The following is a 22,558-nucleotide window of genomic DNA, read 5'->3' on the forward strand; positions in this document are numbered from 1 at the left end:
CCACCACCAGCATCAGCACCACCAGCACCACCACCCGCACCACCACCACCAGCACCACCAACACCACCAACACCACCACCAACACCACCAGCACCACCAACACCACCACCAACACCACCACTCCCACCGCCACCAGCACCACCACCAGCACCACCAGCACCACCAACACCACCACCAGCACCACCACGAGCACGCCATTGCCTGAGACACAGAGTGGGTGAGAGAGAGGAGGAGGAGGAGAGAGAGCGCGACGCCATAGACACACGCAGGTCGCGACGTTACTCGCTGTGTTTACTTAGCGTCTGACATCTGTTTAAAGTTTGTTTAGCATTGATTGTGCCCCCCCACCACACCACCCATGCCCCCCCCCCTTTAAACAAGGTAACAACACTACAGGGTTGTTGATCTCCACTGTAGTGTGTGTGTGTGTGCATATCGACAAACACAGACACGTTTCGTTGATGTTCACTCACAGCGACTTGTGGACATCGGCTGCACTGCGTTCGCGTCCCATGGGCCCGGCCAGGAAGGGAAGTCGTTCCATCGCCCCGGCACCTGCGATCAGCACGCTTGGCTACGTACGGTGCGAACGAAGTTCACCGCACGGTGCATCTACGCTCGAGTCGGGACCACGGTCAGCGGCACCGCCGTCGTGGTAGCCGTGTGTTGACAGGGCCGGTGAAGGGTGGATCGTGTCGTAAGCACCCACCGCTCGCTTGCACCGGGGCTTATCACAACTCCACGTGATCGAAGTGGGGCTTTCGCGACCAATATCATCCATAATACAGGGGTTGTTTTGGGGGGTTAGATCGCGTAAATATATATATAAATGTGTCGTTAAACCCGCCACCACCCGACACAGCCAACGAGTAAGGTTTGTCGCGTAAACGGAACGTTGCCGATTCGTCACGAGTACAGCAACACCGGTTGTGTTATGGAGAGCCAAGCCACAACATTTACAATCTGAGTCCGACGTTTCGCCAGTAATGGGCCGTCCATAAATGACGTCACGCATCTGGGGGGGGTCAGACATTTGTGACGATGTGTGACGAGGGGGGGGGGGTGAGAAATGTGACGTCACATCAAAATGCGTGGGTAAGGGTGCGGCCTGAATGAGCTCATAGCGCAGTGCGGTAACCACTCGAAGGAGGGCCGTTGCTTGAAACGTCAGCCACGATTGTATTTCGTTGATAACTTATTCGCATGCGTTGTGCAAGCATGTACAACATCCTCCTAAAACTCGTAACATCCGAGTTACTGTGAAGGGTTAATGATATTGCGAGTTCGTCCATGGACTCAAATGATCCACTTCTGTTGTTGATACCCTCATCCATTGAAATGAATTTGTGTCAAACCTGTGCTGTCCGTGTATAATGTTATATAAATACAGGGTGGTCCAAAAGTCAGGACACATAGGGTTGTTATATTTACTTTAACAACTGGAATTAAAGTATTTTAGTTGTTTATTCTTCAAGTTAATGTCGTATCTATTGCCGCAATTAATACATATTCTCTCCTTCCTTTTCACGTGACATTTAAAGGTGGAAATAAAATTGTCTGAATTGAGACACCTTCTTCACCAATTACTTGCGGTGATCAGCGTGGTGAAGTATGGGCACCCCCCCCCCCCACGACCCACATAACGCGTGGGAGGCCTTCATCAAGCAGTGGATTGAGAATGGCCCTAAATTACCATTTAATTGGACCGTATTCGGTCCCAACTTTGGCTTTTTACCCCCATCCTCCCGAGAATGTCATTGGATATTTACATTGGCCCGTCTCAGAATCAGAATATGTATCGCTACTGGAGGAATCTGATGAGCTGTAAAGCTCTTTATCACAAACGCCTAGAACGCAATGTGAAAAATTATCCGTACGATCACTGGCGACACGTGTATACACGATACTGTGTTGCCTCCGAAACGTCGTGATTTATTACTTTATTTCTATAATTATTTCTATTTCTTTTTATAATTGTTTTTATTTTTTACCTACGTGACTTTACCGAAAAAACCTAAGAGTGTGAATCCTTGCAGTCACGAAAGCTTTAAATCTAGAACGATACCGTTTGTAGAAAGAAAAAAAAACGTTTCACATGAATTAATTCATGTCATACGAATGTGAAATTGTTGTTTGTCCCGTAGAGGAGCAACCCGGAGTCTGCCTGCTGAAATATTTAGAGTTTGATGTTGTCTCTCCCTGAGGTCGCGTGGATGTTTTTTTTTTCTCCGTGTCCTCCGGGTTTTTTCCCTCCACATTTAGAATCATTCATTTGAGATAATTGACACTATTTTGCTGCTATAAATGTCCAAATGATGGGCCACTTTTGTTGAGCTATCATTTGTGTGCCAGGTCGCTTCTGAAAAATAAGTTAATACCTCCGTGGACTTTGTCTGGTAGGATGACGATGGTTAAGTTGTATTTGTATTGTGTGTGTGTGTGATTTGTTCACCTTTATTGTACATTTCACGACTGTCGTGTGTTTGTACTGTTTGTTGTTGTAACGTTCTTACCCGCCCCTACTGGAGATACGTGAATATTTGCTTCATAGCTCATCGGATTCCTCCTGCACGAAAACATATTGTGAGTATTGCCCATGAGATGAGAAACGGGTCAGATATCGGTGTAGAAGTTAGATCGATTCATTAGATCGACGTGGATCCGTCAGCCGAGAGCCTCGGGACAATGCCTAATGACTGACGGGTGGAGGAAAACCTCGACCCCGTGGGACATGAAGAGCAACCACCACCAATGTGTACAGCCAGTCAGCCTGGCGCTAGAGTCGTAACACAGCCTGGAGCTAGAGTCGTAACACAGCCTGGAGCTGGAGTAGTAACACAGCCTGGAGATAGAGTAGTAACACAGCCTGGAGATAGAGTTATAACACAGTGATATTTAGAAATTTACCTATTTTCAATGAGACAACGTGGTGTGTATTTGTGTCATTCCTTCACATAAAGTCCTGGTCACAAAAGCAAAGTTTGTAGGGAATAATAGCCATTTTCTATATTTTTGAGGCATAAGCAATTGGAAAATAACACTTACTACCCAGGAACAAAAATCGAATGGGCTGTTGTTCATAATAGAGGTTTTTTGGGTTAGATCGCGTATAAATACATACATGTGTCATTGAACCCGCCACCACCCGACACAGCCAATGAGTAAGGTTTGCCACGTAAACAGAACGTTGCCAATCCGTTACCAGTTCTGCTCCACCGATGTGATGGAGAGCAAATCCACAACGTTTACAATCTGAGCACGACGCTTCGCCAGTAATTACCACTCGCTTCATCGGGCGGATAGCCAGATGTGCGGATGATATTATGGACGATATGGTCGTTGTTGTTGTCGTTGTTGTTGTCGTTGTTGTTGTCGTTGTTGTTGTTTTCTCCTGCAGCCAAGGGTGGTGGGTGTGGGGCCAGGCTGAGACTAGGAGAACCAGGATTGATCAGAAGTGGCTGAAATACTTTGATTCGAAGCCAAGGCCCCTCCAGAAGTGGTCACTCGATGCTCCGACATCAGCAGGGGGGGGGGGGGGGGGTGCCAGGCGTAAGGATGGAAAGCAAAAGCTTCGGGGCCCCAAGTAGCTTAAGGGGGCATGGCTTGTTGGGGGCTGCCACGGGGAAGGGAGCGACGTGGTCAGATGAAAGCAACGGCGACAGGAACAACAAACAATTGTTGTGCTATACTCTTAGTTTTTTCGGTAAAGTCACGTAGGTAAAAAATGAAATTAAAATTACGTGACTTTACCGAAAAAACTAAGAGTATGAATCCTTGCAATCACGAAAGCTTCAAATCTACAATTGTTGTGCTGTATTATGCTCCAATGTCGATACTTCCTCACGACCCTAACCTTTGCCAATGTATGTAGGTTGAACTTCTCTCGCACCGTACGTAGGAGCCGTCCATAAATGACGTCACGCGAATTTTGGACGATTTTCGACCCCTTCCCCTCGTCACACGGCGTCACAGTAAGTCAAACCCCCCGCACAAAGCTCTGCCCCCCCCCCCCAAAAAAAAAACATGCTTCAAATCGCTTTAAACTATTGCCATTGTAGTGCGTAATTAATGTGCCGCTGCACTCTGATGTTGTAGGAGAAAACATTTATTAAAAAGTCTATTTAATTAAGTAGAACGTGTTGTCTATATTTATCTAAAGTTGCGCATAATGATGTGACGTCACATTTCTCAAACCCCCCCCCTCCCCCGTCGTCACACATCGTCACAAATGTCTGACCCACCCCCCCCCCCCAGGTGCGTGACGTCATTTATGGACGGCCCCGTAGGCCAAACCGTGCCCGTCGGAGGCGCGCAGTACTGTGCATAGGCGTAGTAGTAGCAGTAGCAGTCGTGTCCCGATGTGTGTGTACAGCGCCCCAACGTACCCCCAATCGGCAGCACTTGACGTTACTGCTGCCTCTCTCTCTATCTCGCGTTTCACGCTGAATTGACACAGCGGTCCAGGGTAACTTTGTCTTCGTCGCCTGGCAACGACCCCAACATTTACAGCCTTCCGCAACGCGATGCGTGTTACATAAGCAAATTATGGTGAGGGGGGAAAAATCCACAGCGATGGCAGGAGGAGTGGGGGCAATTACGGCAACGAGTCGATATAGACAAGCGGTAGACGGTGGCAGAGGAGGCTGATCAATTTAAGTTTACTGTTAAAAAATGACTTACCACCAACTACTACAGCAATGAGGGGTGATGCTGCTGCTGCTGCTGGTGCTGGACATGCTGGTGCGTGGATTTATTTGTTTCCGTCCCGCCGGGCTGGAACTTTCGCACGTGTCTCATTACGCTGGTCAACACACTTTTTCTGGCATAAGGTATTCCAACGGTTTGAAGGTAATTTTGGGGTGCTGATTCCAAATCTGGCATCAGTTTTTGTCTATCACATCAGGTTTTTGAGATATCAAATATTGCATTTTCAATAAAAACTGCAGAATAAAAATATTATATAAATGTGGCTATCTACGTAAAATGATATTATAAACACACTATCCTAAAAATACAGCACCATATTTTAACACCAAACCAGTCACTGGCTCGCAACAACTTGCAATCATAAGTGACAGAGTTAATTTATGGTAAAATCAATGAAAATGGGGTATGCCGATAGCATAAAAATGAGATGTGATAGAGCAAATCTGAGATCAGATTTGGAATCAGCACCCTGAAATTAGTCTAAAACAGCTGCAAAAGTCCAGGCCAGAATTTTTTTTTGTTGACAGGTGTTATCAACGCCGCTGATGATGAGGTCACGATGACTTCGCTGAGCCGGCGCTGTCTTAATTTGGGGGGTGGGGGTGGTGGTGGTGGTTGTGGGTGGGGGGGTGGTGGTAGTTGTGGGGGTGGTGGTGGTTGTGGTGGGGGGGGGCTTTTAGGTTCCTGGAGGCCAGTGGAGTCAACGGCCGAGCCGGTGAAGAACTCGTCGAGTTTCTAGGCAGACCAGGTGGGTTCTATTTTGGCGATGGGGCCTTTTAGCACGCGTGGCACCACGAGCTCATGATAGGAACGCCTTGCTCCTTGCAATGAGGACAATCGACGGATTCTTGTCCGCTTTGAAAACCTCGTCTCTTCTTAAAGTGGACTTCCCTCTTTAGTTCGGTCGGTTGCCCCTGGTTCTGTTTTTGTTTCTTGATTTTAATGCATTGCGCTTTGGGATCCTAGGATGCAATGCACATTACATATTTGAATTATTATTATTATTATTTTTGGAGAGAGAAACGCAGAGTGTTTTCTTGTTATAGCGCATTAATATTAATGTGGAAAAAATTAATCCGCGGAAGTTTCCAAATCAACCCAAATTGCGTTTCCCACTTTGTTAACGAGCAATTTACATGGCCATTTGAGTTTCTCTATCCTGGAGAAATCCGATAAGCTACAAATATCGTTTTCACAGACGTCCAGTATATGCTGTGTATTCCTCACCCCCCGACCAGAACTATATTTTTTATGAAGAATTGCTGTTTAATTTATTTACTTATTTCCTAAGGGATTAACCATTGAGGAACGCCACCTGTTTCAAGAGGGGTTGTTATGTTTGTCGTCTCGCTTGGCCAACACATTGGTTCTCATCAGGTTGCGTGCGTTACAAACAAAACCCCAAAGTAAGGCTGCCTCTTATCCTCACCACGTGATTTTAAAACAACCCCTCTGCGACCCATATTTCAACTGCAGCAAAGAAAAAAATCGATGTCATCCATTCATGCATGAACCGTGTAATGACGCAATGGGTGATTGGTTGCTGGCTCGTAAGCACGCAAACCTCAACCACGCGCCCTGGAGAGGATTGTTATTTGAGACACCCTGTCTAGGTAACTTAAAGCCAGCAGCGGGTCCAGCAGCCCATCACCACATCGTACACACCGACTCGAGTCCCGATCTCCCTCCCTTCTGGGATAGCGCTGCTGCTGCTGTTATCACCACCCTAGAATCTCAGCCAGATCCGGAAGGACGCTGGCGAACAGTGTAGTGAATGCGGACGTCCAGAACAACACACCGCCTCGCTCCTCCGAGGACACAAGTCGTCACACCGCCTAGCTCCTCACCCTGGCTTTGACGTTCCTCCTCCTCCTTGAAGACGCCGGCGGTGGAACCGTGAACCGCGTCACAACATCAACTGCGGGCCTGATGTTGCATCAACAACAACATCACCACCACCACCGTGTCGGTCATCAATGGCAAATGTGGGGGTGAAGCCACAGTGCAGTGCGTGTGGTTAATGCAGGCTTTATACCTGGTAATGTAGGTGCGTCTATTTGGTGTTTAAACATCTTAGCCCCCTCCTGGACTTTTGCGAGAAAGGGTTAAATATTATTTTTGTAACGCTGCAAAAAGGGTCCCAGAAAAACATATTTTATTTGACCAGGTAATGTCCACTGATCGACCAGTCCACACGTGATGACAACTCATCAAAGTGGCTGGTATCATCATCACCATCATCATCATATTTGGGGATTTACAGTCGCAGCCAAATAATATAGAGGCGTCTTGTTTCTGAATGTGGAGGACGAGGAGGGCAAAGCCGGAGAGACCCAGAGAACAATCCACGCGATCACCACGGGGAGAGACAATGTCAGTTCATTTCAGTTAATTTATTAGGTAGAGCCCTGTGAGCCATGCGGCTCTTGAATCGGGTGCAACAGCAACAAACAAAACATGAACAAGAAACATCTTAAAGTGACTACGTTCAACGGAAAAATCCAGGAAAAAACAGCAAAATCTTCAGAACAACACGCCGACTCCATATACACCACAGCAGGCATCGCCAGGGTCCGCGATCGAACCCACGGGCCTCCCGCGTAATCAGCCAAGGGAAATTACATCTCCTCGCCACTGCGTGCCCCAACAACTGCGACAGCGCGTACGCTGAACCCTGCTTGCTGTGCGCACGTGCGTATGTGTGTATCACGTTGGACCAATGCCGCGTCGTACGTAGCCGATCGTGCTTATTGGGAGGTGCGGGAACGCGCGTTCGTTTGTGACCGTGCTCACCCTTCCTGCGACAATCATCAGCATCATCATGAACCCTTTGCGTGGCTGAGGACAAACACAATGACACCCCCCCCCACCGACCCCCTACATTGTGGTTAAGACGGTGCGCATCCTCCTGCGGTTTGTGTTCGTTAATCGCTTGTTGGCATTCCTGTGCCAGCCACCGGAGAAATGCCATGTGACTGTGGAAGGGGGTTCAGATAGCCCCCATGAGACATCTCCTGTCTCCACTGTGTGGTGCACACTCGTCGATTGGTGCTGCTCATTGCATTCGCCCAGAGAGGATGATGATATGGTAGTTGTTTGTTTGTATGTATGGATATATTATTGATTGTTTGGAGGAATGTTGGGGTGGTTGATTAGATGGATTAATAATGGTTGGTTGATTAGTGAATGGATGGATGGATAAATGTATTGTATTTGTGTCTAGTTGGTCGATGTGGATTGTTGGTAAGCGTGGTAAGTTGGTTGGCTGAATTCTTGCTTGGTTGAATATTAGGATGGCGGGTTGGATGGGTGAATGTTTGGATGGTTAGGTTAGACAGGCGGATGTGTGTTCTATCAGTGGACGGTTGTATGGATGGACATTTGGATGGTAGGTATGGATAGATGGGTGGATGGTTGCTGGGATGAGTGGATGTATGTTTGAATGATTGGCTGATTTTGTCGATTAAATTGATGGGTTAGTGTTTAGAAGATCATTTCACGGTGAGGATGGTGGTTGGTTGATTGGTTGATCTGTTGGCTTCCCAATGTAAATGACCGAGCGCGTAGAGGGCTGCACGACACACAATCTGGTCAGATGACCATTGCGTGGCACCAACCAATTATGAACCCATCCATCTAGGCACAATGTGGCCCAAGGCTTAAGAAACTCCTCTGTAATTGAATGCTCATTACCTGGCCGACAACACCTCGTTACGTAGAAAACCGCAGAGCTTGGGCAATTGTTGGGGCTGAATCAACGCTAACCAGGATTTGAACAACAACAACAACAAAGTGCATACACTCTGGAGCAGTGCCGGATTAAGCAAGTGCGGGGCCTGTAGCATGTTATAAAGGGGCCCTAAACTAAAAAAAAACATAATTAGAAGACAAGTTTTTTACTTGCATAGTAAAGTAATCGTATTTCTTCATTTGCTATACAGCCAGATAATACGACAAATCGACAACCTTAAACACCCAGTCGTTCATAAAAGTTGAAGGCGGTATAGTACTACAGTAATAGAGCAAGTGCCAAATCACTGAACCGGAATTGATCGCTTGAAAGCTGATGCTACGGGCCCCGCCCTTGAAAGTGCGGGGCCCGTAGCATCATCTGTAGCTACTTTTGCTACGAGGATAATCCGGCACTGCTCTGGAGATGTTGGGAATGCAAAGTCTTCGCGTGAAGGCGTGGTGGGGCCCTGGTGGTGTGTCTCAAACTCTGCGTCTGTTCTGCGTTGATCCTGCAGCGCCTCCCACTGGCTCGCAGCGAAACACGAGGTCGCGTCACGCGCACGAAAAGGGACTTTTGTTTCCTGAATCAAAATATGTATTTACACTGGAGGAATCCGATGCGCTATGAAGCTGTTCTTTTTTTTTTACAGATGTCTAGTAAGGGGGGGGGGGTGGCCGGTCAGAACGTTACAACAACTAACAACACAAACACACGATAAACACATCACTAAAACAAAACTTTTTTTTTATTTTACCAGGTAAAGCTTTTTTTCAGAAACGTCCTGGCCACAAATGATGCTCAACGAAGTGAGCTATGTACCGAGACAGACAGTCAGCCAGCAAAACTTTGTTCAAATACAATATGCTACCATGAATAATAGGAATTGGTTTTACACTTTGTGCAAATGAAACAGATGTTAAGCTGTTCAAACACCAAGTAGATATCCTTTGCGAGGAATCAAGTCTGCATTAAACACGTTCCTTCGGAGTGGGCAGGTACGAACTTGGTTGGACAGCGCAGACAAATAATCCCTGGTGGGCAGCAGTGTGGAACCTGTTGTTCCTACCTGTATAAGTGTAGTGTATCGTGTATAGTATAGTGAGTAGGTTAAACGTTGAGTTTTATAAGGGCACCACGGGGTGACCAGCCCCTCCCCACCCAGCCCCATCCCTCCCACCCCCCACCCAGCCCTACCCTCCCCACCCAGCCCCTGCCCACCCTCCCCACGCAGCCCCTCCCCACCCTCCCCACCCAGCGCCTCCCCACGCTCCCCTCCCCACCCAGCCCCTCCCTCCCCACCCAGCCCCTCCCCTCCCCACCCTTTCCCTCCCCACCCTCCCCTCTCCACCCAGCCCCACCCCTCTCATCCCCAACCCTCCCCTCCCCATATGCACGACAGACAGACAAATAATCCCTGGTGGGCAGTGTTGTTCCTACCTGTACCACACGTACTTGTGGTGAGGATGCAAATAAACGTGCTCTGATCATTATATACTCGCATTGTCTGTGAAACTGATTGGCCTACACCAGAGACAGCCCTGTGGCCTCGTCAGAGAACGCCAAAAGGCGAACAATACAAAGACAATGGACATATCAGAGGATTTATAGCACGGGATGAGCAGCTCTATCATGGGACCTTTTTTGCCAGTATCAAAGTATGAAAAATAACAAAAGGCTAAACCTGTTCTTAGTCCCATGATATAGTATGACACTCTACAGGGGATCCTTTCGAAAATTAGTCTTCAGATTCAATGTGGCTCGATGGATGGGGGCAGTAGAATATGACCATCATTGTTTTGCCCAACAACAGCGATATGACCGGCTATGGATATTACACGATAAACAATTTTCCATAAACTGGCATGCTATTTGCATACACGTGGTGTGATATCCCTCGGATTGTTCCATTACATTTATATGAGGGGGCATCCTCGGGAACTGAGACTTCACTTTGCCACTGTGAGTGGCAGCCGAGTATACACGTGCGTGTGTTGTCTTCCCCTAGGTCGACTGAGCCTCAAATGAGTACCTGGTGCGGTATGTAAACATCGCCACTGGGGAGACAAAGGCGGTCGACAAAAACGACCAGCCGTGGTGTTTGCTAAACATCCCCCTCGTGTGCCGTGCCGGCCTTCATAGGTGCTCGCTAACAGCACGTGTTAGCCATGGCCGGGAATTGAACTCAGGTTAGGCGGACGACGCTGCACCCCACGACTGCGAGAGTGAGAATTTAGAAGTGTACAAAAATACAAAAATCCCCCGTGTAGCCTCAACAGACTGTTGGGGCAAGTGCTGTTAGCGAGCAACCTATGAAGACCGGCACGACACACGAGGGGTTGGGTGGCCAGCACCACGCCCGGCCGCCTTTGTCTCCCTAGTGGCGATGTTTACACACCGCGCCAGGTACTCATTTGAAGCTGAGTCGACCTAGGGGAGGCCCAGCACCGATTCAGATAATTGTCAGCGGTGTTGACCGTGGCCGGGCATCAAACTTGGGTGAGCGAGTTCACAGCGCAGCGTTTGCACGCTCACCCCGCCGCAACTCACCGCTCCCCACGAAGACACACAACAGACGCACGCACACACGCAAGCCGGCAAGCAAGCGCATCCGTGATGTGTTTACATTGTGTATGACCCCAAACCCAGCCTTCACATTTCACGCCTGGCTACGTCCAATAGCCCATTCGGCTGCGGGGTCGACGTTGAACTCAATTCGCGTCACGCGTGGCACCGCCAACAACAATACCGAGTCGGGCATTTGCCGCGTCGCTGAACTCGGAGCCAGCTACGTGAAAGGCACGGGGAGGGTGACCCGCGGGTCGAGGCTTAAGGTGCACAAATAACGAGTGCGCTTTGATGGCGATAAGTGCATTGAGATCTGCGCTCGTTGATAATAAACAGACGGGAGCAGCCGAAAAATGGCTCGCCACTTGGAAAATAAATAAGTATTCAGTCCATCAGCCAATGATTCGGAATCAGAGCCTTTATTTATGCTGGAGGAATCCGATGAGCTATGAAGTTTTCTTTAAAGATATCCAGTACGGGCGGGTCAGAGAGTTACAGCAAGTAAACAAAATATAAAAACACGATAGGAGTGCAAAGCATTGGGAAGGCAAGTAAATAACTAAGAAAATATCAACCAAACTATTTTGGTTATTTTACCAGCTAAGGCCCGCGGAGCTATTAGCTTCTTTGTCAGAAGCATCGTGGCCATCACAAATGACAGCTCTACGAAGCGTCTTGTCGTCACGTGGAAATGTACAGCAGCGGCCAAATACTCTGAACGCGTGACGTTCATCCTAAATGTGAATGGAGGGGGGGGAATGCGGAGGACATGGAGAAACAATCCACGCGACCACGGGGAGACGAACATGCTTGGACAACGCATCCCAACAATGATCATGTCCACACAGGCCATTTTAATTTTATTTTTATTATTTTTTTCTTTTCACCTACATGACTTTACCGAACGAACCAAAGAGTATCGGACTCAAGCCTTTTAGTTTCACACACGGGGCACAAACATGCGTGTAACATGTTGTGTAAAGCGCACGCGGCCTCTGTGCGTTTTGCAACAACAAAAAACCACATCAGCATTTCCTGAACAAGTGAATTGTGGCCTTCTTGCGACGTCTAAGCTCGCCGCTCTTGTGACCACACCGGCGGATTGTGAGCCACACGACGACACAGCCAGGATCGTCCCATTGCATTGTCCAAGCGCGCACAGCGGCACGTGGCCGACTACCACGTGCCGAGGAGAGGTCACGAATTGAAGGCGTGCGCACCGCGTTACGATAACGGTGACCCCCCCCCACAACCACAACTCCCCCCCATGTGCGCGTGCGTGGACTTCCCAATTAGCGTGCACGGTATCCGCTCGCAATCCGTATCTCTGTAATTAATGAGTCTGCTGCAGTGGGGACGGCCCTGAGGGCCGAGCTTAGTCCAAGGGTCGGAGCAGAATTGATACTGTTAAAAATATATATATATTTAGCTATTTTTTTTGTTTAACACGTAGGCTTTCGCGACCAATATCAACAAAAATATAGGGTTTTATTTTTTGGGGGGGTTAGATCGCGTAAATATAAATGTGTCATTAAACCCGCCACCACCCGACACAGCCAATTAGTAAACCGGCACACCGGTGTGCTGTACTAGTAATTACAGAGTACGGTGTTGCTGTACTCGTAACGAATTGGCATGTTGTGTTTACGTGACAAACGTTATTAATTTTGGATTTGCTCTCCAACACACCGGTGTGCTGTACTAGTGCAGTGGGTGCCAAGGAGGCATACACTTGAACTTGGAGGTAACACGTTTATTGTCACACCCCAACAGGATAACTACGTAAACGTAACACTGGTTAACTAGACCACAACGGGGTAACTACATATCCGGGTCAGTCAGTAACATACTGCCTGACCCACGATGCCAAGCTTAAGACTGAAGACCGAGGACCGATGTAGCCCCGACGGGTTGATTCCAGAAGACAGCCGCGATTGCTCTCGGGACCTCCCTTTTATGCTCCCGAGCGTGGCCTCGCTCCGGCCACGCCCCCTTCTGGATGTCACCAGAAGGTTCTCGACCGAGCACCACGTGTCCCTCAAGCCACCCTTTGGGCCCCCTCGCTACCCTGTCCCGGTCACGTGCCCTCTCGGGTTCAAACAGACTGTCACGTCCTTGCATCCCACTGGGATTTTGGCACACAGTTGGTGTACGGTGTTTTTTCTGCAATAGTTTGCTGTCTTTTCTTGGATTTTCTGTTTGCACTTAGTCACATAGTCACTTTAAGATGTTTTCTTGTTCATGTTTTTGTTTTTTGTTTGTTGCGGTTGCACCCGATTCAAGAGCCGAATGGCTCACAGGGCCCTATACCTAATAAATGAACTTGAACTTGCCCTCTCTCTGACCGTCACCAGAACCATGCCGCCTATGGCTGCTTCCATGCCATAGCTACTCTGGTGCCAGGGAGAGCCTCAAGATGCGCAGTTCCACTGCCGTGAGAGTAGCTGGCGCTAAACGCCATAGTGACTCCATTTACGTCACTGCACTCGTAACGAATTGGCACGTTCTGTTTACGTGACAAACCGTACTAATTGGCTGTGTCGGGTGGTGGCGGGTTTAATGACACATTTATATTTACGCTATGAAATCCCCAAAATATATATATTATGGATAACTATTTTTTTATAGCATCAAGTAAGCCCCACTGAGCTGTCTAGCTCTTTTTCAGAAGCGAGCTGGCCATCAACAATGATAACTCAACAAAGTGGCCTATCATCACGTGGCAATGTATAGCAGCCAAAATACTCTCAATGCGTGACATTGAATCTAAATGTTGAGGGAAAATCCGGAGGACCCAGAAAAAATAAATCCACACGACCACGGGGAGAGACAGAGAGAGACGCAAACTCCAAATATACTGCAGGCGTCAGAGTCGGGATCGAATCCCCACCTCCCTGTATACCAGGCGAGGTAGTTAACATCTAGCCACCGTGGCGCCGATGGGTGATTATGCCTCATGAACAACATCCAATGCGGCTGCACTACCTTTAGTTGGAACTAATCGTCCCAACTCAAATAAAAGATTCTAGATTTCAAGCTTTCATGACTGCAAGAATTAATACGCTGGTATTTTCGGTAAAGTCACGTAGGTTAAAAAAATATTTAAATAAAATAAATTAAAACTAAATTAAATCACGACGTTTCGGGCGCAACACAAGCGTCCTTCTTCAGGTGGGGACAACGTAGCGAAAGCACAACCGCTTAAGTGTGTCTAAGAGATGGCTGTGACGAGGAGTTATATAGTCGCGGGGGATGGAGGGAGGGGAGGGGCCATGGTGAGTGTGTGCAGACTGTGGACTGGCAGGCGACGTTGTGAGGCACGGGGGGAGGGGGGAGCGCTGGGAGGCAACGCATGGAGTTCAAACTGAAGCTTTGTGATGCAGTGGGTGGAAATAGATAAGAAAGCTAAGATTAAGCAGCCTTTAGTTATGCTCCAATAAAAGACTTCGGGTTTTGAGTTAAGCACTCCAACTAACCACATACACTATGAAAAAGACCCATCGCCTGAAACGTCACCGATTGTACATTTATGTTTTTATTTTAAGGCCACAACAGTGCTGTCGATGAACGCATTGAGGTTTTTAGTTAGGGCAGTGTTCGTCACACCGATGGACCAGCTCCTGTCACTGCAACATGCAATTCCTTCTACATCACGTGCCCTTCGACTCACAACATGTAAGCATCCAGTGCTCAAGTTAAGCGGTGGAGGATACCTTGACTTTTCAGACTTTTTAGTCAACCAACGCACGTTTGTTGTTGACCTCCTTCGATCATTCAGACGTGGAAAGCAGCCGAATGCGGCCACACGTAAAATATCCGAGCGTAATTAATTACTCAAGAGTGAGCAGCCATCTCAAGAATAAGAAATGTTGCGGGTCGTTAGGCACGGTTTGCAGGAAACGCAACAAAACGATCTAATTATAAATGCATTTTTCGGGGTGTATTTGATTTTTTTCAAATATGATTTTGGTTTTATTCAAGTAGGTCGTGCGTCTCCGCAATGCCACACTTCGGGGACACGCTGCGAATTCCAATGAGGCCGGAGTCGGTGTATGGACACGTCACGCGCTGCCTTACGGCCACCCCGCTGAACATCCGCGACCACGTGACAAGCCTCCCTCGTTATCCACGGTGATACTCCCCCCTTGCCCTTGCCATCCAACGACCCTCCTCACCAGCCGCAGGATGTCAGCGGCGCGTCGTCTCCTAAACGGGACTGACTTCGCGCGAGCTAGCGTCCAGCCCCCACGAAAGGTTAAGTCATCGGTTGAATGTCCTGGGTCACCTCTGGTCGGCTCACACGCCACCACACGGGTCTCAGGATGCAGGCATTCTTCTGCTGTTCGGCTGGGGGGCTCGCTGGTTGGGTGAGGAGCAGGACGAGGGGAGGAGGTCCCTATACCTCTGCCCTCAAAGCTCCCTGCAGACTCGTAGCGAAGGGGTTTAGGGACTTTACACCCACCCTGGTGTTATTCGTATCTGACCACGTGGAAATGCGGTTAGAGCGATCGACTCGCAATCGGAATGTGGAGTAGAACTGGGATGATTTGAAGTCAATTGATCAATAGTAAATTGTAATTGCCTACTTTAAAACAAAAATCAATTCATCAGCCTCCATTAAAAACGATGGCCGCCCTGCCTCGCGAAGGCAGGAAACTCCCTACACACCGAACCCAGCGTGACGTGGATGATGACGTCACAAAGCCTCACCCGCCACCTCCCATCCAGCAGTAATGCGTGGGGACAGAAGCGAGACGTTCGTCCCCATTTCTTGGTTGTGAGTTTAAATCACCTTTTGGAAGGGAGGCAAAGGTAAGGCAGTGCTATTGAAGAAGGTGGTGAGATGTTTTTGTTACGCATCGTTACCCGGCAAAGAATCGAAGTGCAAATTGCTTTAAAAACGTGGGGCAGATGCTTCGCTGCGCTTTTAGAAACGGGGGGGAATGCACGCGAATGTGAAGACGACCGTACGTTTTAATACATGGAGAAAAAAATATATATTTTAAACTCATGTATAGAGAAGGGTTAGGGAACGCTTAAAGTACCCACCACCGGTACTTCTCACTGCAACGCTCACTTCCTGTTTGGAATGTCACGCACAACCACAAACGTTTGTGACAGGTCATGTATTCACGGGGTGGATTTCTTTTTTACTGTAGCCAGTCATAACATAAACATGACGGCACAAATTCTTCGCAGAAATCGATGCTTATACGTCCACAAAATGCAAGAGCAGTCCATACATTTACATTTACAAAAAAATGTCAATCCCTCCCAATCAACACGATCTTCCTCTAACATTGCATGCGGCGAGAAATGTTCTTCTGACTTCGTTCCAGGGCCTCGGGTTTAAACGACGTTTGCCAAATTACTAACGCGCAGATAATTTTCAATCTCCCGCATTGAGATGAAGCCATTCCGAAGATGCCATCAGTTTCATTGTATAACTACAGTGGTGAATTCTGTCCCAGAGTCAAAACACGCATGACAGTCTGCAGAGGTGTGGACTCGAGTCATGTGACTTGGACTCGAGTCAGACTCGAGTCATGAATTTGATGACTTGCGACTCGACTTGGACTTGCATAACAATGACTTTGTCCCACCTATGAGATGTGGACTCGAGTCATGTGACTTGGACTCGAGTCAGACTCGAGTCATGAATTTGATGACTTGCGACTCGACTTGGACTTGCATAACAATGACTTTGTCCCACCTATGAGATGTGGACTCGAGTCATGTGACTTGGACTCGAGTCAGACTCGAGTCATGAATTTGATGACTTGCGACTCGACTTGGACTTGCATAACAATGACTTTGTCCCACCTCTGACAGTCTGTGCGAACAGAATTGATTAGTGAGGTGCAGCGACTTTTGGCTGGCCATCGAACAAAGATGGTCACCGCATCACGTGGCGCTTTCAGATGCGCTTCTGTGGACGTCTGGAATGCTCTTCCTTCCGATATTAGAAGCTACTAAAGCTATGCACTTTTTAATACTCTAGATTGAAAACTAATTTCTTTAGAAATTGCTTTTTGTGTTTTGTTTGTTGTCCTTCCCTCACACTTTTGATTTTGCCCTACCACCGCACCTCAAGATTAACGCGGTTGACAATGTACGGTTCAACGTACATACAAAATGTCATGGGTCCTGGTTCAAATGGACGCAATGGGCCTGCCCCCTCTCTCCATGTTTCCACTCTTCTTAGAAGCTTCGGCACCTGTGCACCCCCCCCCCCCCCCTTCAGCTCATGGGTCCCCAGTGCAGTTGCACCGCCTGCACACCAGACAGCTACGTCACTGCGTGTACACGAGTCCCACGTGATGCAGAGTGCCGATTCTAAATGAAGGGCTCTCTTGCATCAAATGGCTCATGTATGCGCACCGCCTGGTGTGTTGTTGGGTATATCATTGGTGGCATAATTAGAAAACTGACACATCCGTGTGTACATCACAGCCACTCCTCGTTGTGAGAACATTGGTCTGGATTATTTCGTGTTTGTTCAGAGCCAAGTTGATAACACGAGAAGACGTCCGCCTGCGATAGACGCACAGATGCCCATGCTATGAATGACACCGCCTGCCAACTGGCCATACGCCACTGGAGCGACGCAGACACAAGTGTCAGTCCAACGGGATGGATTGCGAAGTCTCCTTAAAAGGATGAATTGAAATGTCCTGCAAGAGAAGGCTGAGCCCAATGTTACGCAGACGCGCCGGTCAGTGCACATGAGACTCCCTACCAAGCAGTATGCTCCACTCACGCTGGCTATAGTCCAAGTGAATTTTGAAAGTTAACGTAAACCCACAACGTGTTAAACTTAAAATGTAAACGAAAACTGTCATGTCCACGGTGTCCGAGCGCAAATAAAAACGATCACATTTCTGCTCATGTTTACCGCCTTGAAAACAAAACAGAGGGGTCCGGTGTTTGGGGCGATAACCCAAACTCAGCAACAAAAACAAATTAAGAACAAAAATTAAAAAAAACATCGACTGACTTCTCGCTGGAGAGTGCACTCTTAAATGCCTTTAAAACACCAGGGTCCATTTCGCCTCGTTAAGTAAATCGCAAAGCCGTTTCATACTTCCATCCTGTTAATCCTCTGGAAGATGAGGACCCCCCTCCAAGTCCATGCCTGATGGTGGGTGTTATATTACCATACTTCCCCACGCTGGTCTGTTGCACGTTCAAGGTGGGAAGGATAGAATGGGGAGGAGGGGGGGGGCATTGATGTACTGCATTCTGGATAACCGACCATCTAACCCCCGACAGCAGCCGGTGACAACAATGCATTGTGGTCACCCATCCAGGCACGACGATCCAGGCTCAAAAAGCCTGCTGAGCTTCTGGGAGCTACTAGGAAACGGGTGCAATCCGGGGTGATTTGCCCATAAAGGATTTTGTTTTACCTTACCAATGCCGCCGTTAAATTGAAATTTATATTTTTTTGTCAGACATTTGCTTTTACTGGCACCACAGAGTCCATTTCCTCAACTCGGGAGAGCGGTGTGTGAGAGAGAGGGGGGAGGGGGGGTGAGAGAGTCTGCGACCCACGCGTTCGGGTCTCTGTTAACAGATATATTTAGGCTCCCCGCCTGAACAGGATTATTTAACACGAAAATCTTCTTTTCATCAGCACGACGAGCCCCACAGGGCATGCCACCCTCCCGGTTGCTGCCCGGCAGTGCTCCCTCGGAACGAAAACGCCGTGGGGCAATCCGAGCCGCTAATCTCGGCACGCGACGAAAGCCAACGGGCGCCGGTGGTTGTCATTTTCAATCCGATTATAAAGTGGAGCCTCACTCGGCCACAAGCTTTACCTGCACAATCAGGCCTTCGAGAACTCGGCGTGCCAAGCCCTCGCCAAGAGTTCACATCTCGTCACACGCGCTCGCCCAGTCTTATTCCTTCGAATAGAAGCCATGCCCCGCGCATTACGCGCGCGCACCCACGTGATGGCCGGTGGCAGAACAGCGCAGCGGTGACACAAGTGGGTCTCTCACAGGCAAGAAGCCACTGGGTTCGATTCCCGGCCTGGGCGCGCCTTTTCTGTATGAAGTTTGAATGCCATCCCCCCTGTTCTGAGTGGGCTTTCTCCGGGTTCCGCAACGTAATACAAGCTAAAAAAACTAATATACGTCTAATGTATTTGCTATTGTCGAAAGATCCCAATGATACAAATTCGATGCAAGAAACTCAACTGGTATTAGATTGACTCAGTGAATATTTTCCTGGGTAAACATGCACAATAATAACCCAAACTACCCTAAACTATTTAAACTATTTTTGATTTACCAGCATCAGCGACCTGGCCACTAATGACAGCTCAACGCAGCGACTCATGACGTGGAAATGTATATCCGCCAAATACTCCAAACGCACGTTTCGAAATGTGGAGGAAAAACCTGGAGGACCCGGAGAAAACAATCCACGCGACCATAGAGAGAGAGAGAGAGAACACGCAAACTCCAAATATACAGCAGCAGGCATCAGGGTCGGGATCGAACCCATGACACTCCTACATACCAGGCGAGTGAGTTAATATCTCATAGCCACCGTGATGATGATGAGAGAGAGAACACGCAAACTCCAAATATACAACAGGCGTCAAGGGTCGAGATCGAACCCATGACACTCCTACATACCAGGCGAGTGAGTTAACATCTCCTCGCCACCGTGGCATGCCGTAAAGCTGATTAAACATGCCAAACTTGCAGCCATTAAACCAGCACCAATCAGAAAGACACATTAACGCAAGCCAAATCATTCGTCATCAAGTGTGCGCATGTTCCTGCTGCGGTTGTTTCTTGCAGTTGTGCTGCGGTTCGGGGATGTAGAGAACCTGGCATTGTTCGACGCGATATGTCCGACGTTACGCTCCAACACGCTTCGAGCTTTGGAATTGGAAATCCAGGAAGCGAGTTGAAGCACAACGCCAGGCAATGTGCAGAGCAGCACGCGGTTACAACAAGAACACACGAGCGGAGAGTCCCGTGAATTAATATGTTACCACTTCAGAGTTGGCGATGTATGCATAGATGTTGAACTTCTTCGCGCCGTCGTAGCCAACCCTGCGAAGCGGCAGGTGCCATCACCGGAAGACAAGTTCATCATCTCATAAAAATGTGTTTGTTTAATGGGAATGATTTTAATTACGGAGCACGCTTGCTTAACAACTCCGGGGACTGCAATCAAAGCAGTGCGCAATCGCTCCTTAAATCGCACTCGGGGACGCGCACACACACGCACACACACGCGTGTATGCACGCGCACGCGCACACACACACACGTGTATGCACGCGCATGCACACACACACGTGTGTATGCACGCGCACGACAGTGCGCCCACCACACTGTGTGACGCAGTCAACTTATCCTCGGTGATTTGGGGGGGGGGGCAGATAAAACTAAAACACGAGTGTGATACAAAATGTGTACAGATTAAGCTATTAGAATAAAACCCCATTCAATGTTAACCTTCGTAGAGTGTGGGGTGGTGAAGCTGCAGAATGTGTCGGCTGTTTTTTTACCGCTTATTGGACCCGATCACTGACTCACGAGTGAGATTTCAGTAAAAAAACAATGTTTTTAAACCAGGTGAGAACTACTCGAGACGCTAAGAATATCGTCATTTGTGAGAGTGATCTTGGGGGAGGGAGGTGTATTAAGTCGAGCCGATGTATGTGGGAGGGGGGGATGACTGCTGCCGCCCGCCTAATCCCCACCGGGAAGATTGGCAGGTACATTCAAATTAATATGCTTGGTTTCTTCGGTAAAGTCACGTAGAAGGGAAATAATAATAAAATTAAAACAATAAAATTCTCACGACGTTTCGATTGCAACGCAAGCGATCATCATCAGGTGTGATGATTGCTATTTTATTATTTCCCTTCTACTTGACTTTACCAAAAGAACCAAGAATATGAATCCCTGCAGTCACGAAAGCTTTAAATCGAAAAATACTTTCAAATTATTTAAGACCGCAACGGGAGGAAGATTTCTCCACATAATCTGAACGTTTTGCCTGATGAGGCCGGTTGCTGTAATTACCGGCGAAACGTCACGGTACTCGAATCGTAAATATCGTGGTGGTGGGTTCACTCTCCAACACACACACACAGCGGTGTGCTGAACTAGTAACGATTTGGCACGTTTCGTCTATGTGACAAACCTCACTAATTGGCCGTGTCGGGCGGTGGCGGGTTTAACGATATATTTACGTGATCTAAACAATTTATCGAATTTGGACCCCCGACGCAGGCACACGATGACCTACTCTTGCGAATAACGTGAGATGATCTTTAGCGTCCGATGTGAGCTTAGCAAACTGTGAGGCGTATCATTAAGATTACAGCATTAATCAAGGCGGCCGCCAGATTTGAACCGTGAACCTCCGAAGCAGGCGGCGAGCGCTCTGTCGATCGCTGGGCCGCGTCACCGCACCACAGAGACGGCTAATAATAGAACGAGCGCCTGCCTTGACTGGCGCACAACACCAGATATTAAATTTTTTTTCTTCGCAAAGCGCAGTTAATCCGCAATCTGGATTATCCACCCGCAGGATAATCGAGAGTTTGCAGCAGTTCTCGTGAAAACACAAACTTATTTTTAAGGATAAATTAGCTAAACGGATAGCGCTGCATTCCGCATACAGGCCTATTCAAAGCCTAATAAATGTACCTATAGAGATATAAATAAATTAGTACATGAACACAGAGCAGATATCTCACTTGTCGGAACCCCCCCGAGGTGGAATAACTTTAGCAGCTCCAATTTCTTTATGTTGCCAATATCGATTAATCATGTGATGACCATTTGACATGAACGGGAGTTTTAAGTAATCTCCCCTCTCATTTGCCGTGTAAATATACGGTTAATATCTTTAGTGTAAATATATGGTAAATATTTTTAGCGTACACGTGTGGTTATTATCTCTGTGTAAATATATGGTTAAAACGAAAGGCTTTGCTCCCATTGATGGTACCGATTTCGGCTCTGGATAATGGACCAATTCTGTCCTCACGATTTATAGCCATAAAACAAATGGTTAAAAAGCCTGAAAGTTTCAGATTAATACCGCATTGGCCAATTTATTCAAATCACTCTTTTAATATTTAATGCTGCGGAGTGCATACGTCTTGCGGGCCTAAATTGTTTAAGTTTGTATGAATTATAACTATCACTTTGGAGAAGACTGCCCCGGTGCAAAACAGCTTAAACAAAAAGTTTACACGTATGTCGAATTGCATTTTCTCACGAGGCATTATTTACATTGTAATTTTAGATATTGTCTCTAGTTTTATTTTTAGCAGCCAGTGGAGGAAGTTCTGAGTCAAGGCAATAATGAAGTCTAAACTCTCATAAACAAAGACCGAAGTAAACATAATTAACCTTTTCCCGTTCTGAGACGTCTGCAAGGTGCAGGGTGGGTCCCGTTCACCGCTGAAGCTCCGAATGTGCAAGCGGTTCGTTGTTATTTTATATAAAAAGGCGTAGCGCCGTTGTTTTTCAAGACACGACCGCCGCACTGTATGATAGCTGGCACCAAACTGT

The sequence above is a fragment of the Lampetra planeri genome, chromosome 57, assembly GCF_965212315.1.
Source record: "Lampetra planeri chromosome 57, kcLamPlan1.2.h2, whole genome shotgun sequence".
Classification (NCBI taxonomy): domain Eukaryota; kingdom Metazoa; phylum Chordata; class Hyperoartia; order Petromyzontiformes; family Petromyzontidae; genus Lampetra; species Lampetra planeri.